The sequence below is a fragment of the Spermophilus citellus genome (assembly GCF_964194105.1).
Source record: "Spermophilus citellus genome assembly, chromosome: 10".
Lineage (NCBI taxonomy): Eukaryota > Metazoa > Chordata > Mammalia > Rodentia > Sciuridae > Spermophilus > Spermophilus citellus.
In genome coordinates this window covers 113,155,721-113,167,281 of record NC_138197.1, presented here as the reverse complement: position 1 = coordinate 113,167,281, position 11,561 = coordinate 113,155,721, and the positions used below count along the sequence as shown (strand labels likewise).

General features: G+C 39.8%; 1 protein-coding gene across 3 annotated transcripts in view; it reads left to right on the top strand.

The window, feature by feature from the left end:
* Positions 1 to 5,865: 5,865 nt before the first annotated feature.
* CDK17 (cyclin dependent kinase 17) overlaps positions 5,866 to 11,561 on the top strand; it is a 103,665-nt gene continuing 97,969 nt past the window's right edge. For 2 of the 3 annotated variants that reach the window (XM_081311069.1, XM_081311067.1), the window contains exon 1: positions 5,866 to 5,997. The gene's annotated coding sequence lies outside the window, so the exon portion shown is untranslated. The remainder of the gene's footprint in view (positions 5,998 to 11,561) is intronic. The other variant, XM_081311068.1, reaches the window with a different exon arrangement.

The window sequence follows — 11,561 nt, the reverse complement described above, 5'->3', positions numbered from 1 at the left end:
GCAAAGGAGGCCTGTTAACCTCAGGGAAGCTAGGAAGCAAAAAGAGAGAGGGAATATCCTCTTCAAGGGCATGCTTACAATGACCTACCTTCCTTCTCAGGCTCCATCTCTTAAAGATTCCTACCTCCCAGTACCACACCAGATTGACAACCAAGCCTTTAACGCAAAAGGCTTTAGGGGATATTTAACTAACCATTGCAAGGACTATGAGCTAATTAGAACCAATATTTGTGTTACTGGAGAAATTGCTTTCTCTTTTCTTTGGGACTGATATCTGGAAGTACAGAGCCACAAATACTGTAGTCATATGTTGACCTAGTGGGTGGATGATCAAGGGCCATCAAAGGCCAAACCAAAAGGAGAGAAGCCAGGTTCTGATGACATCATGTGGGCTGTTTGGCAGAGATGTTACTGAAGCCTGAATTACCCCTGGGCTTTTAAGTTATATAAACAACAAAATCCCCTTTCAGTATGTGTTATTTGTTTTGCTGATCATGTCCCTTACGCCAGACAAAGTTGCAATACAGTGCATTACATTTACTATTTCACTTAATCCTTACAACCTGGAAGATATGTTATTATACCAAGTTTATATATGGAGAAACTCTTAGTTAAGTAACCTACCAACATGTCACAGTAGCAAAGCTAGAATTTCTATCCAATCCAATTGATCACAAAGTCCACCTACTGTGTAATATTGCTTCAGGGCTAGAACTCTCACCCACTTAGCTTCATGTTTTTCTGTACTTTCTATTACATTAACTATAAAACTATTAATATTTGCAGCTTCCTTACTACTGAAATAAAATTATATGTATAAGGCTTAACTCTCTTCTTGACTTTCTTTCTCCTTTCCCCTTTTTCTCTTTATTTTTCCATTTCAATGTCTAAATGACCAATATTTGCTCTTGTCTCCTCATCATAAGTCATATTAATTCTAAAATATTCCTAGGTGTCAACATTGGCTTGGGCAAGGCAAAGTTAGTTTACTAAAAACTTGTTCTTCTGATTAATAATGAAAGATTAAAAGACTACAAATCTGTCTAATTAGCTGACCTAAAAGCAAACCACTGAAAAAAATTTAGGGATGACAAACCATAGGCTACTGATACTCCCTCCCTTTCATTCTTTAAAAGAATGAAGACAAGATCACCAAAATGACCAATTGCCATGTCTTCCTTAACACACCTAACAGGAAAACCTATATTGCCCTAGCTTTCAGTTTTCAACAATGTTTTCTTTTTCTTTTGTTCTCTAGTACTGAGGATTGAACCTAGGGGCACTCTACCACTGACCTACATCCTTAGCCCTTTTAATTTTTTTTTTTTTTTGAGACAGGGTCTCACTAAATTGTCCAGGCTGGGCTCAAACCTGTCATCCTCCTGCCTCAGCCTCCTGAATCTCTGGGATTATAGGTGTGTACCACTACATGTGGCTCAACAACATTTTCTTTTAAAAAGGGAGGAATTTGTTATGTCTTAAAGCTGGTTTCATGAGGACCTTCATTTTTTTAAGAAGCTCAAAATAACTTTTAAGTATAGTTTATTTTGTTACAAGCCCACCTCTGTTTTTTTCTGAGTAGATATAACGTTAATCTAGTTAAGAGCAGAAAGGCAGGCAGGAAGGAAGGAAGAAAGGAAGGGGGAAGGAAGGAAAGAAGTCAAGAATGAAAGGATTAAAAAAAAACACACACAAGACTCTCCAAAACCCCCAAACAACCAAAACCCTAATCCTTCCATTAAGGCTTAATGCAGCCTTATATGGAGACTTAGTGGAAGTCTGAAGACCAACACTCCCCTAGCATTTTGTTAGCAACCAGAGATCAATTTTGTTTTCAAACAAGATGTTTGAAAATTATGTCTTCTTTAACTGCCTACACTGAGTTTGGTTCCTGGATTCATTTTCGTCGTAAAGGTATATGACATCACTGTCCTGAAAGCTTTATGTAATGCTCTGTGGCCTGGATCAAGTGTCTCTCGTGTTATTAATCCTCTAAAGTTAGATAGTGCTCCAAATTTGGAAATTTACATGTAAACATGGAAGAAATTTCTCTCTCCAAATTTGTAACTTGTAAGTCTGTGGAGCTGTTCTGATAATGATGTAAAGTAAATTTGGGTTGGTAAAGTCTCTACAGTTAAACGTTTAGGGGTAATCTATTCTTTTGTCATTATGCAAGGGTACACAGCTGTTTTGCAGGTGTTCAGATAGTAGGAAATATTTTTTTAAATAAAGTTTTGTTTTCAAATTAGTTTAAACAGAAGCCATCGACAATAGTCTTTTCTCACCTATAGTTTCATTTTCACCAAATGTAAAATTATTTTGCTCAAGTCATACTAGGGAGTAAGAGCTGATTGCTGCCCTTAGCTTGATTAAAGATGGTCCCAAAATTCAGACATGTAGAAAATTGTTTTGTAAATAGACAAAATTATGTTGATGTTCTATAGAGCAGAGATTCTCAAACTTTATTGTGTAGGAGAATCCTGGAGGACTTGGTAAAACAGAGGTTGCTACACTCATTCTCAGAGTTTCTGATTTAGTTGTCCTGGAGTAGGACCTGAGAATTAGCGTTTCTAAGAATTCCCTGGTGAAATTGCTGTTACTGGCTCAAGATCCACAGTTTGAGAACCACTCAGGTACAGGAACTGAAAACCCACATTTCTTTTTCATATCTCATCTGAGTATGTTTCACATTTGTTTCCTAGGCAATGTGACACTCAAAGTGTGAATCACAACAGACTTTGTGGATTCATCCCCATTTACTCTATCTGTCCAAAGTTCAATGACCTTCAAATTCTCTCTCTAGTATTTTCAACATATGTCCTACAATACTGTTACTCAACAGGAAAAACATTTTGGGATACACTGGTTCCACTGAAAAGAAAATTATTTTTAATCTAAGAACTTCTCAGAGCATTATGACTTTCCAGAAGGGAGATGATGTATATGGCATTTCCAAGATGGATCTAGACTTGGAATTCTTCCTAAATGGTTCTCCTCCCCTAAAGTACTAAGGAGTATGTGTTAACCACAGTTTAGGAAATACTCTAATAATTTAATAATATTAAATTATTAAAAAAACCCCTATATTATATAACCTAGGGAGGTCAACTAACATGTTGAATATGAGTAAATTTAAAATGAATTGTAAATGTCCTCATCCAGTGTTTTGATTGTCCTTTGACCTTTTCTTGAACAAATAATTGGCTGAATAATACAAAGAAAGAATCCAAGGTTTTAGCCTTTCCTGACCTTAACACCTAAAATATCCCTGCTAAACTGTCTCCCTTCCCCCCCATTTGTTTCATTTTCTTCATAACACCTCTCAAAATTATAAATGATTTTATAAATTCCTTAATATACATGCTTACTGCTTGTTTCTACCACTAGAATACCTAAAGGCCATACCTTATCTATAGTTTCACTTGTAAGTCTTCAACAGCTAGTATAGTGCCTGGTTACATAATATTGTTAGTAAAAAAAAAAATTGTTTTTTGGTTAAAAGAAAAAATAGATCAATAAAACAATCATCTAGGTCCTAATAATCAAATCTTTATTATGGTGCATTGTAGGAAGAGGAGATTAGCAGCTTTGGATGAGGCCATTTGAAACATCTTTTTACTTCTAATCATTCCAATTGAACGATATGAAGGGCAATTATTGATGTTGAAACTTAGGATGCGATTTTGTAGACTCTCCTCTGTGGTGATTTTGAATATTTACTAAGAGACCCCCTCCCAACCCTGCCCCACAAAGCATAGTTATTTTTTGAATGGCAACATGTAAAATCACTTGGAAAAGCAACTCTTGTATCCATATCATTTTTTTCTTCCTAACTTAAAAAGAACTCTGCTACTTCTTTGCTACATTATCAAGTTCTTGTACCTGTACAAACCTTAAAAGCATCATTAACCGTGCCTTTTAAAACAGCGCTTACCTGTAATCGCCGTGGCTTGGAAACTGAGGCAGGAGGATCCCAGGTTCACAGCCAACCTCAGCAACTTGGCAAGGCCCTGAGCAATCTAGCAGACCCTGTCTCAAAATAAATTATAAAAAAGGCCTGGGGATGTGGCTCAGTGGTTAAGGGCCCTGAGTTCAATCCTGGGAACAAACAAAAAGCTAAATAAATTAACTAATTAAAAAAACAAAAAGGCATACTTGTTCTAAAGGAAATCTTGTTATACATATTTGCATTCTTATATGGTGCACAAGTGTTAAATATGTGTGGAACACAATTGTGGCTACTTTGTGTCCTGGTAATTTTTAGCAGAGAAGTCTGATTGACATGTATGATTGTTGGATATTAGATACAGTCAACTTTTCCCAGTAAAATATGTGAAAGAAGTCAGCAGGTGGAATCTAAGAAGAAAACTGTCAGAAGTCCCTAAGATATGTGATCTGAAATTGCATTAAAAATGATATTGTGTTCTTCCAGGTGTTAAAATGAAAAAAAAAAAATTCTATCTGACTTCACAGGCCTTTTATGTGGTTAAGTGTTTTTTTTTTTTTTTTTTTCCTTGTTTAGGTTGTCTACATCCGGTCCCTATTCTCTTCTTTCGATATTCTCATTATCCCCCACTAAGGGTTTGTTTTTACTTTATGCTTGTATCCTTATTTGTGGAAAAAACTGGCTCAGTATTACTTTAGTTTGTCTTCACTTTCACTCTGGTGTTCATTCCTAAACTAGCTTCTAGCCTCTGGGAAAGAAGAAAGTAAAAAACATTTACAGAAACTGGGCCAACCTCTTGCAGCCTGCCTCCCCCTGGAAAACAAAACCTAACTGCAACAGTAGTCCTTAAGTTCTCACAGCACCTAGTATTTCCCCTCTCTCAACTCTCAGGCTTTCATTGCAATTGTTGATTGTCTTTCATCCCGGCTAGATCCTCAGTCCTTTGGCGACTTAGCATATTTCCAAGAACATAATATATTAAAACATTGTAACATGTCAATAGATGCTTCAACAGCATGGATAGGTGAATGACAGTCGCCGCAGTACCCACTCACACCCAACGCAGGAGAAAAGTTGCAGCGGTCAACAGGCTTCAGTGTGGGTCCCGTGACATTAACTCTAGAAAGCCAGTAGAGAACAGTGGCACTGATCCTTTGCACAGTAATTACTTGGATAGTTGAAGCAAAGAGTTTTTGGTTTTGTTTGGGGATGGCGGAAAGATGAAGGAGCTGAATTACTGGGAGAATTTCTTCCGCAGTTGCTGTGGCGGGCACTGCCCGGCCTTCTCGCCCGCGAAGGGTCTCCTCGCGCCCCTGGCTGTTCCAGAAGCGAGGGGGGGAAAAATGAGGCCCTGGGCTCGGGGCGCGGGTTTCTGGGGTACCCCGCCCCGCAGGCCCCGCCCACGGCTCGCCGCCCCGCCCCGCCCCCACCGCTTGCCGCCGGCAGGGGTCGCGCTGCCCCCGGCGAGCAGCCCTGGCGGGGGTGGGGGAAGCTCCCGCGGCCGGTCGCCTTTCTCCGCCGCCGCCGCTGGTTGGATCGTTTCAATAAAAGTCTTTTTTCTTGCTTGCTCGCTCTCCTCCGGGGAACAGGCGGAGGCGTCAATCCGCAGCCGCCGAGTGAGAAAGCGACGCACACGCAGCGAGCGAAAGCGGCCGCCCGCGTTCTCTTCAGCTCCCCGCCGTCCAGCCCCACAGCCGAGGAGAAGAAGGAGCCCGCGCCCGGCCGGGCAGCCTCAGCCAGGCGTCTCGCCTCCCGCTCGCTCCGCTCCCGCCGCGGCTTCTCGGTGGGGATTAGTGGGCCGGCCGCGCGGCTCGGCGGCCGGGGAGCCATGTTGACCGGGGGGCTTGGCGACGCGTGAAGCAGCTGCGGGCCCTCTCGGAGCTCCGTTCTCTCTGCCAGAGCCGGAAGGCGGCGGCGGCGGAGGCCTGCGCCGCGGAGGCGCTTCGGGGCTGCCGATCGCTGGGACCCGGACCTGCATCCGGTCGCCGCGGGCGTCGGCGGAGCCGCTTTCCCTTCGCGCCTCGCCCCGGGACGCGGTCCCGCACTTGCTGGTGAGTTGGCGGCGCTGCCCCCGGCTGCCCCAGGGCCTAGAGGGTGCGTGGGAAGGAGGGGCGGGCGGGGACGAGGGGGGCTCTGGCCCGGCCGGGAAGTTGAGGGCGGCGGCGCGGGGCAGGGGGCTCGCGCGTGCCTGTCACCCGTCGGGTCGGGCACGGTCCCCGGGTCGCCCGAGCATTTCCGGGGGGTGGGGAAGGGTGTGGGTGTGGGTGAGTGTCTGTCCGGCTCCTTCCCGGGAGGCGCCTCTGGCCGCCGCCTCCGGTGCTTGCTGCGGCTTCGGTCTCCAGGGGAGGCCGGTGTCCCCGCGAGGCGGAGGAGGGGAAGAGGCGGAAAGTCCCCTGAGACACAAAGGTCCCCTCGGCGGGGGTGGAGCTGGAAGCGCGGGTGGCTCTGCCCCGCCGCCCCCGGGCGGGGAAGGAAGGGGCGCGGGTCCGCAGGAGGTGGGCGAGGAGGCGGTGGCCGCGGCGCTTCCAGCTCCTTGGAGACGAGGCTGTGCGCGGGTGGGAGCGCGGAAGAGGGGGAGGAGGAGCCCTCTCGTGGGGAGCGGGCCGAGACTAAGATCTGGGCAGCCTCCTGCTGACGGGTCACACCCCTGAGTGTTGGTCAAGAGCGGAGGTGGAGGGAATGCGGGCAACCCAAAGAACCAGTGGAGGGGTGCCGAGTGTTGTCTCGTCTCTGTCGTTTTTCTCGGCGTTTTTGTGCCGGATTCTTTTGCTCCCCAACTCAGCTGGATAGCTCCAGGTTTCTCTCCCTCCCATCACCCCCACACTGCCACATTGACTCTCTTGTGGTTTCCCTCTCTCCTCCCCCCACTTTTCACCCACTCCTTTTTTGGGTAAGCAGTATTTTGCCTTCAGCTTGGGGAACGTTTGCTAATGACAGGATGCCTGAGCTTGTTCTGACCCTGAACTGCCTTGAACTCCTCTCTTCCTCCCACCCTTTCCTTTCTGGGACCTAGAATGTCACATGGCCATTAACAATTAGCTTTTCTTCTGTAAAAATGGCAAAAAAAACCCCATTTAGTTGAAATACGTGGCGCCTCTCTTTTATGTTAATGTGTCCACCGAAGACACCTCGTTGATTATGTTTTATTGCCTCTTAGCCAAATTAATTTTCTAGACACAGGAGTACCACATTTTGTTTTGAGTCTTGGCCATTTCTAGGTTCAGCAAAGTGTAGTCAGCGGGACCTTCTGTCACTTATCAGGAAATGCGTGACTTAAAGATGGACAATTCTTTCCTCAAACTTTATCTATTTATTTTATTTTTTTTGGGGGGGTCTTTGTTGAAGGATTTCTTTATAAAAAAGGGTTAGTGTAACAAGATGAAAGTAATAAATACGAGTTACTGTGTTTTAGACCGACTTTGTTAACACATTGGACAGAAGAAAATGAATGGGATTTTAAGACTTCTGATCCCTTGAGTTGAACCAAAATCTCCTTTGAAGCTAGAAATAAGGCTGAAAATTAAATTTTCAGAAAAGAGAAGTGCTATTAGTAATATCATTTGTTTTGTTTTGAGTCTGTTGAGTTGACTTAAGGTTGGGATATTGCTTTGTTAATGAAGTCTTTTTTCAGTCTTTGTAATTCTAGCATCTGCATGCTTGCATCAGAAATGGGTTGCAACAAAAGAAATGTGTCTATATTTAAGATATATTCTATTTTTAATTTTTAACGTCATGAGAGAGAATTTGGGAATATAATAGGTGTTATCCTTTTACCTGGCAAAGCATCTTATAGGCCAGAAGCACTGTTTGAATGATGTGCTTCAAAAAAATAAGTCTTTGAATTTAAGTTGCTTTAAAATTATTAGGCAAGTATAATTCATTACTTGATTATTTAATAATGAAAATAAAAATATTATTGACATATGAATGGAAAGATTATTGAAGTAAAGCCTGTTTAATGTAGGAACATTAATGTTGGTATCACTGTAAGAAGAGTCAGATCTTGTTGCTTACTTCCATTAAAGTATTGACACTATAAAAATTAAGAGATTTAGTTTAGGGTCCTGTCTCTGAATTGTGGGACTCCCTACACACCCTACTCGGTCTGTTTTAGAGACATTTGTGAAATTAACTACTTATATTCATAATCATGAATGATATGTTTTTTAAATAATATAGTGAAAGGCCATAATAAGGATCCATTAATTTTTTTCTTTTTTTACTTCATGTTTATTAGGGCTTGGTTAGATAATCAAAATTTACATCACTGGAAGGAAATATACCAAAAAGACAAGGAAAGTTTCTGGATGGTAGAAGTTATTGGCAATTCATTTTTTTTCCTCTGTATTTTTATAAATTTTCCCATTACTTTTATAATTAGGAAAAAAGTAAACGTAAAATTAAAGTATTGTTAATATCTTAATTTGCCTATGACTAAAATAAGCTTTTATAAGTGTATAATTTATTCTCATCCCTGGTTAAGGCCAAACAAAGTAACTTTCAGTGTTGGCTATTTAAAATAATGTAGACTGTCATATGTGTTCTGTTTACCAGAAAGTCAAAAGAAAAGAGATACATAGTAAGGAAAGATGAACTTAGAAGAATTGATTCAATGTCTGTGATACCTCTATATACGTGATCTCTTTCTCATAAGTCATAGTTTCATAAAATATAGAAAATATAAATTGTTTTACTTTGTAGCACAGTGTAGCTGTATTGACTAAGCAGATTTTTATGTATGTCTGTTGGTACATTTAATTTTCAGATACTGGTTTCATCCTAGAATTTTGGTGGCAAGAACTAGTATAAAATCATTGGCTTTGCTCTGTCAAGGCTTGTGTTTTTCAGTAATAATATCTGCCTTCATTCTCTTCATTGATGAAGGTAGTGCTAACTGAAAAAACAGCACAAATATTTTATTGTGAACAGTAGAAGTTATAATGGCAGCTGAGGAAGTTATTCAAAATATTGGAAAAGTTATCTGTGCACACTATATTTTGCCCATTTTGTTATTGTCTATTAATGCTGAATATTATAAGATGTTATATTTTAAATATTTATTGTTATTTCCTAGTCTTTATAAAATTATAGCATCATGTCCTGGCATTCTTCTATATAGCTTTTATACTTTCACTGTGATAATTACTTAATGAAATTGTTGCTTCATTGGGAAAAAAAGCTGTTACATGTTAAATCCAACTTGGGTTTATTTATTTATTTATTTTTTAATCATCTATTTCATAAATTCTCACTCCTTCACTCCTTTTCTACAAGGAAAAGAAGAATAATTTTAGGTTCTTTTGAATTTTAAGTGAGCAATTTTAGCTTAACCTTTTAAATAGGAAATAGTTATTTAGAATCCATTTTATAAAATAATGGTGGCATTTTGCATTTTAAATGCTGAACATAAGCAACAATTTATGGCATTTAAAATGTGCTTTAGATAGCATTCATGAAGTAAAAAACTGCTTACACCAGAAAACTTGGTACAGTTCACTAGCATTCAACCTGTAATGTTGCCATTTTCTTTGAACTAGTGGAGAGGAAGAAGGGATTAGACTGACTTCAAAAAAATATATTTATTTTTTAGTTATAGGTGAACACAATATCTTTTTTATTTTTATGTGGTGCTGAGGATCGAACCCAGTGCCTCACGCATGGTAGGCGAGCGCTCTGCCTCTGAGCCACAACCTCAGCCCCTAGACTGACTTTAAAATTTTTTTTTTTTTTTGTAATTGTAGATGGACAGAATGCCTTTATTTTATTTGCTTATTTTTATGTGGTGCTGAGGATTGAACCCAGTGCCTGGCGCATGCAAGTTCTCTGCCACCGAGTTACAGCCCCAGCCCTAGACTGACTTTCAAGAATTCTTATTGTCATTAGTGGATTCTTTGTCATTATTTTGCTTACAGTATAGTTAGTTGGTGTTTACTTTTGATGTCTGCGAAATATTGACCTGGAAACAAGAATTGCCAAGGGCCAGAAATATGTATTGAGTGTAGCTTTCTGTTGTTCCTACCCTATTTTCTCTCCCTGTTGGCCAACTTGGAAAATCAATAGACATCTACCAGTAAATCAAATAATGTTGTTATTGTCTTCTGCAGTAACTTATGGTAGTGGATACTGTATTTGAGGAGGTAGATTTGTAGATCCATAGCATATTGGGATGACATGAAAATTATCTTGCTTTCCAAAGTCTCTTTTTAAAAATACATTTTAAAATAACCTAACTTAGTATACTCAAGCTGCCATAACAAGATACCATACAGTGGGTTGGCTTAAAAAACAACATATTTTCTCACAGATTTGGAATCTAGAAGTTTGATATGGGGGTGCCAATTTAGAGTTTTGGTGAAGGCCTGCTTCCTGCTTTGTAGAGGGCTGCCTTCCTAATATGGGTCTCCTGGACTTTCCTCTGGTGCTTGTAGGTGAAGGGGAGGAATGATAGAGAGGGAGAGCTGTTTTTCTCTTCCTCTTGTAATGGCACAAATCTCATTATGAATGCGCACCTGAAGGACCTAATCTAAATCTAATTACCTCCTAGAGGTTCACATCTGGAACTCTCTGGGAGATTAGAATCTTGGCTTAGAAATTTGGGGGGTCACTTAAACATTCAGTGCATAACATAAACTTTGTGAAAGAAATTAACATTAATGACATCCTCTGCTAGGTACTATATTGTTTTGTTAAGTCTTCACAAAAAGTCCATCATATAGGTATTATACCTGTTTTCAGATGAGTAAAATAAGGACTATAGGTTAAATAATTGTCTCCAGGGTCCTACCACTACAGTGATCCTGAGATTCCATTTTAGCATTCAGACCATTATGCTTTAGTGCTTCCCCTGGCATGGAATGCTGAAAAATTAGTTCAGTATTAACGTTTGTTCTTTATTAACAGTGGTAAATTGGAAACTCTAATCAAAATTGGATTTAAACTTAATTAAGTTACTTTTACTACTTAAAATGGAGCCATATAAAATGAATAACATAGAACATGTTTATTACTCAATGAATTCAAATTGGATGCTAAAAAGATATTTAAAATATTTGCATATTTATTTAAAATCATGAATTTATCAGTTCTTTATGCATAAGATGAAATGAATATGAATGTTGGAAAGCAAAAAAATAAGTGGCATTGTTAAGGAAGTATTTCTACTTTGTTTTCTTTTTAATTTTACTTATGTGTTTACTTATTTGTTTTGATTTTACATGTGTTAAAATTAGCTTACAGTATTTTGAGGATGTGCCAATCCAGATGCATATGCTATATAGGTTGCTCCATTAGTGGGTGAAAATTTTTCCTAAAGGCAGATAAATTTTATACGCACAGGAACCCATTGGCTTTTAGTATTGGTATTGCTTATTGTAAGTAAGGCATATATTTTGAACACGTTTTCATTCATATATGACTATATACGATTAAATTGAAATGAGACCAAATTATTCATTTCTTGTCATGACTTTTTCTATCGAAAACTGATCCTTATGACATAAAAATAGCAAATTACTACTGTTAATATATATATATATATCTTATCTCGTGCTCACATTTAAAGAACAGAAAATGTTATTTCCTGAAGATGGTTCTTTAACCTGAGAAAGAGTGAAAA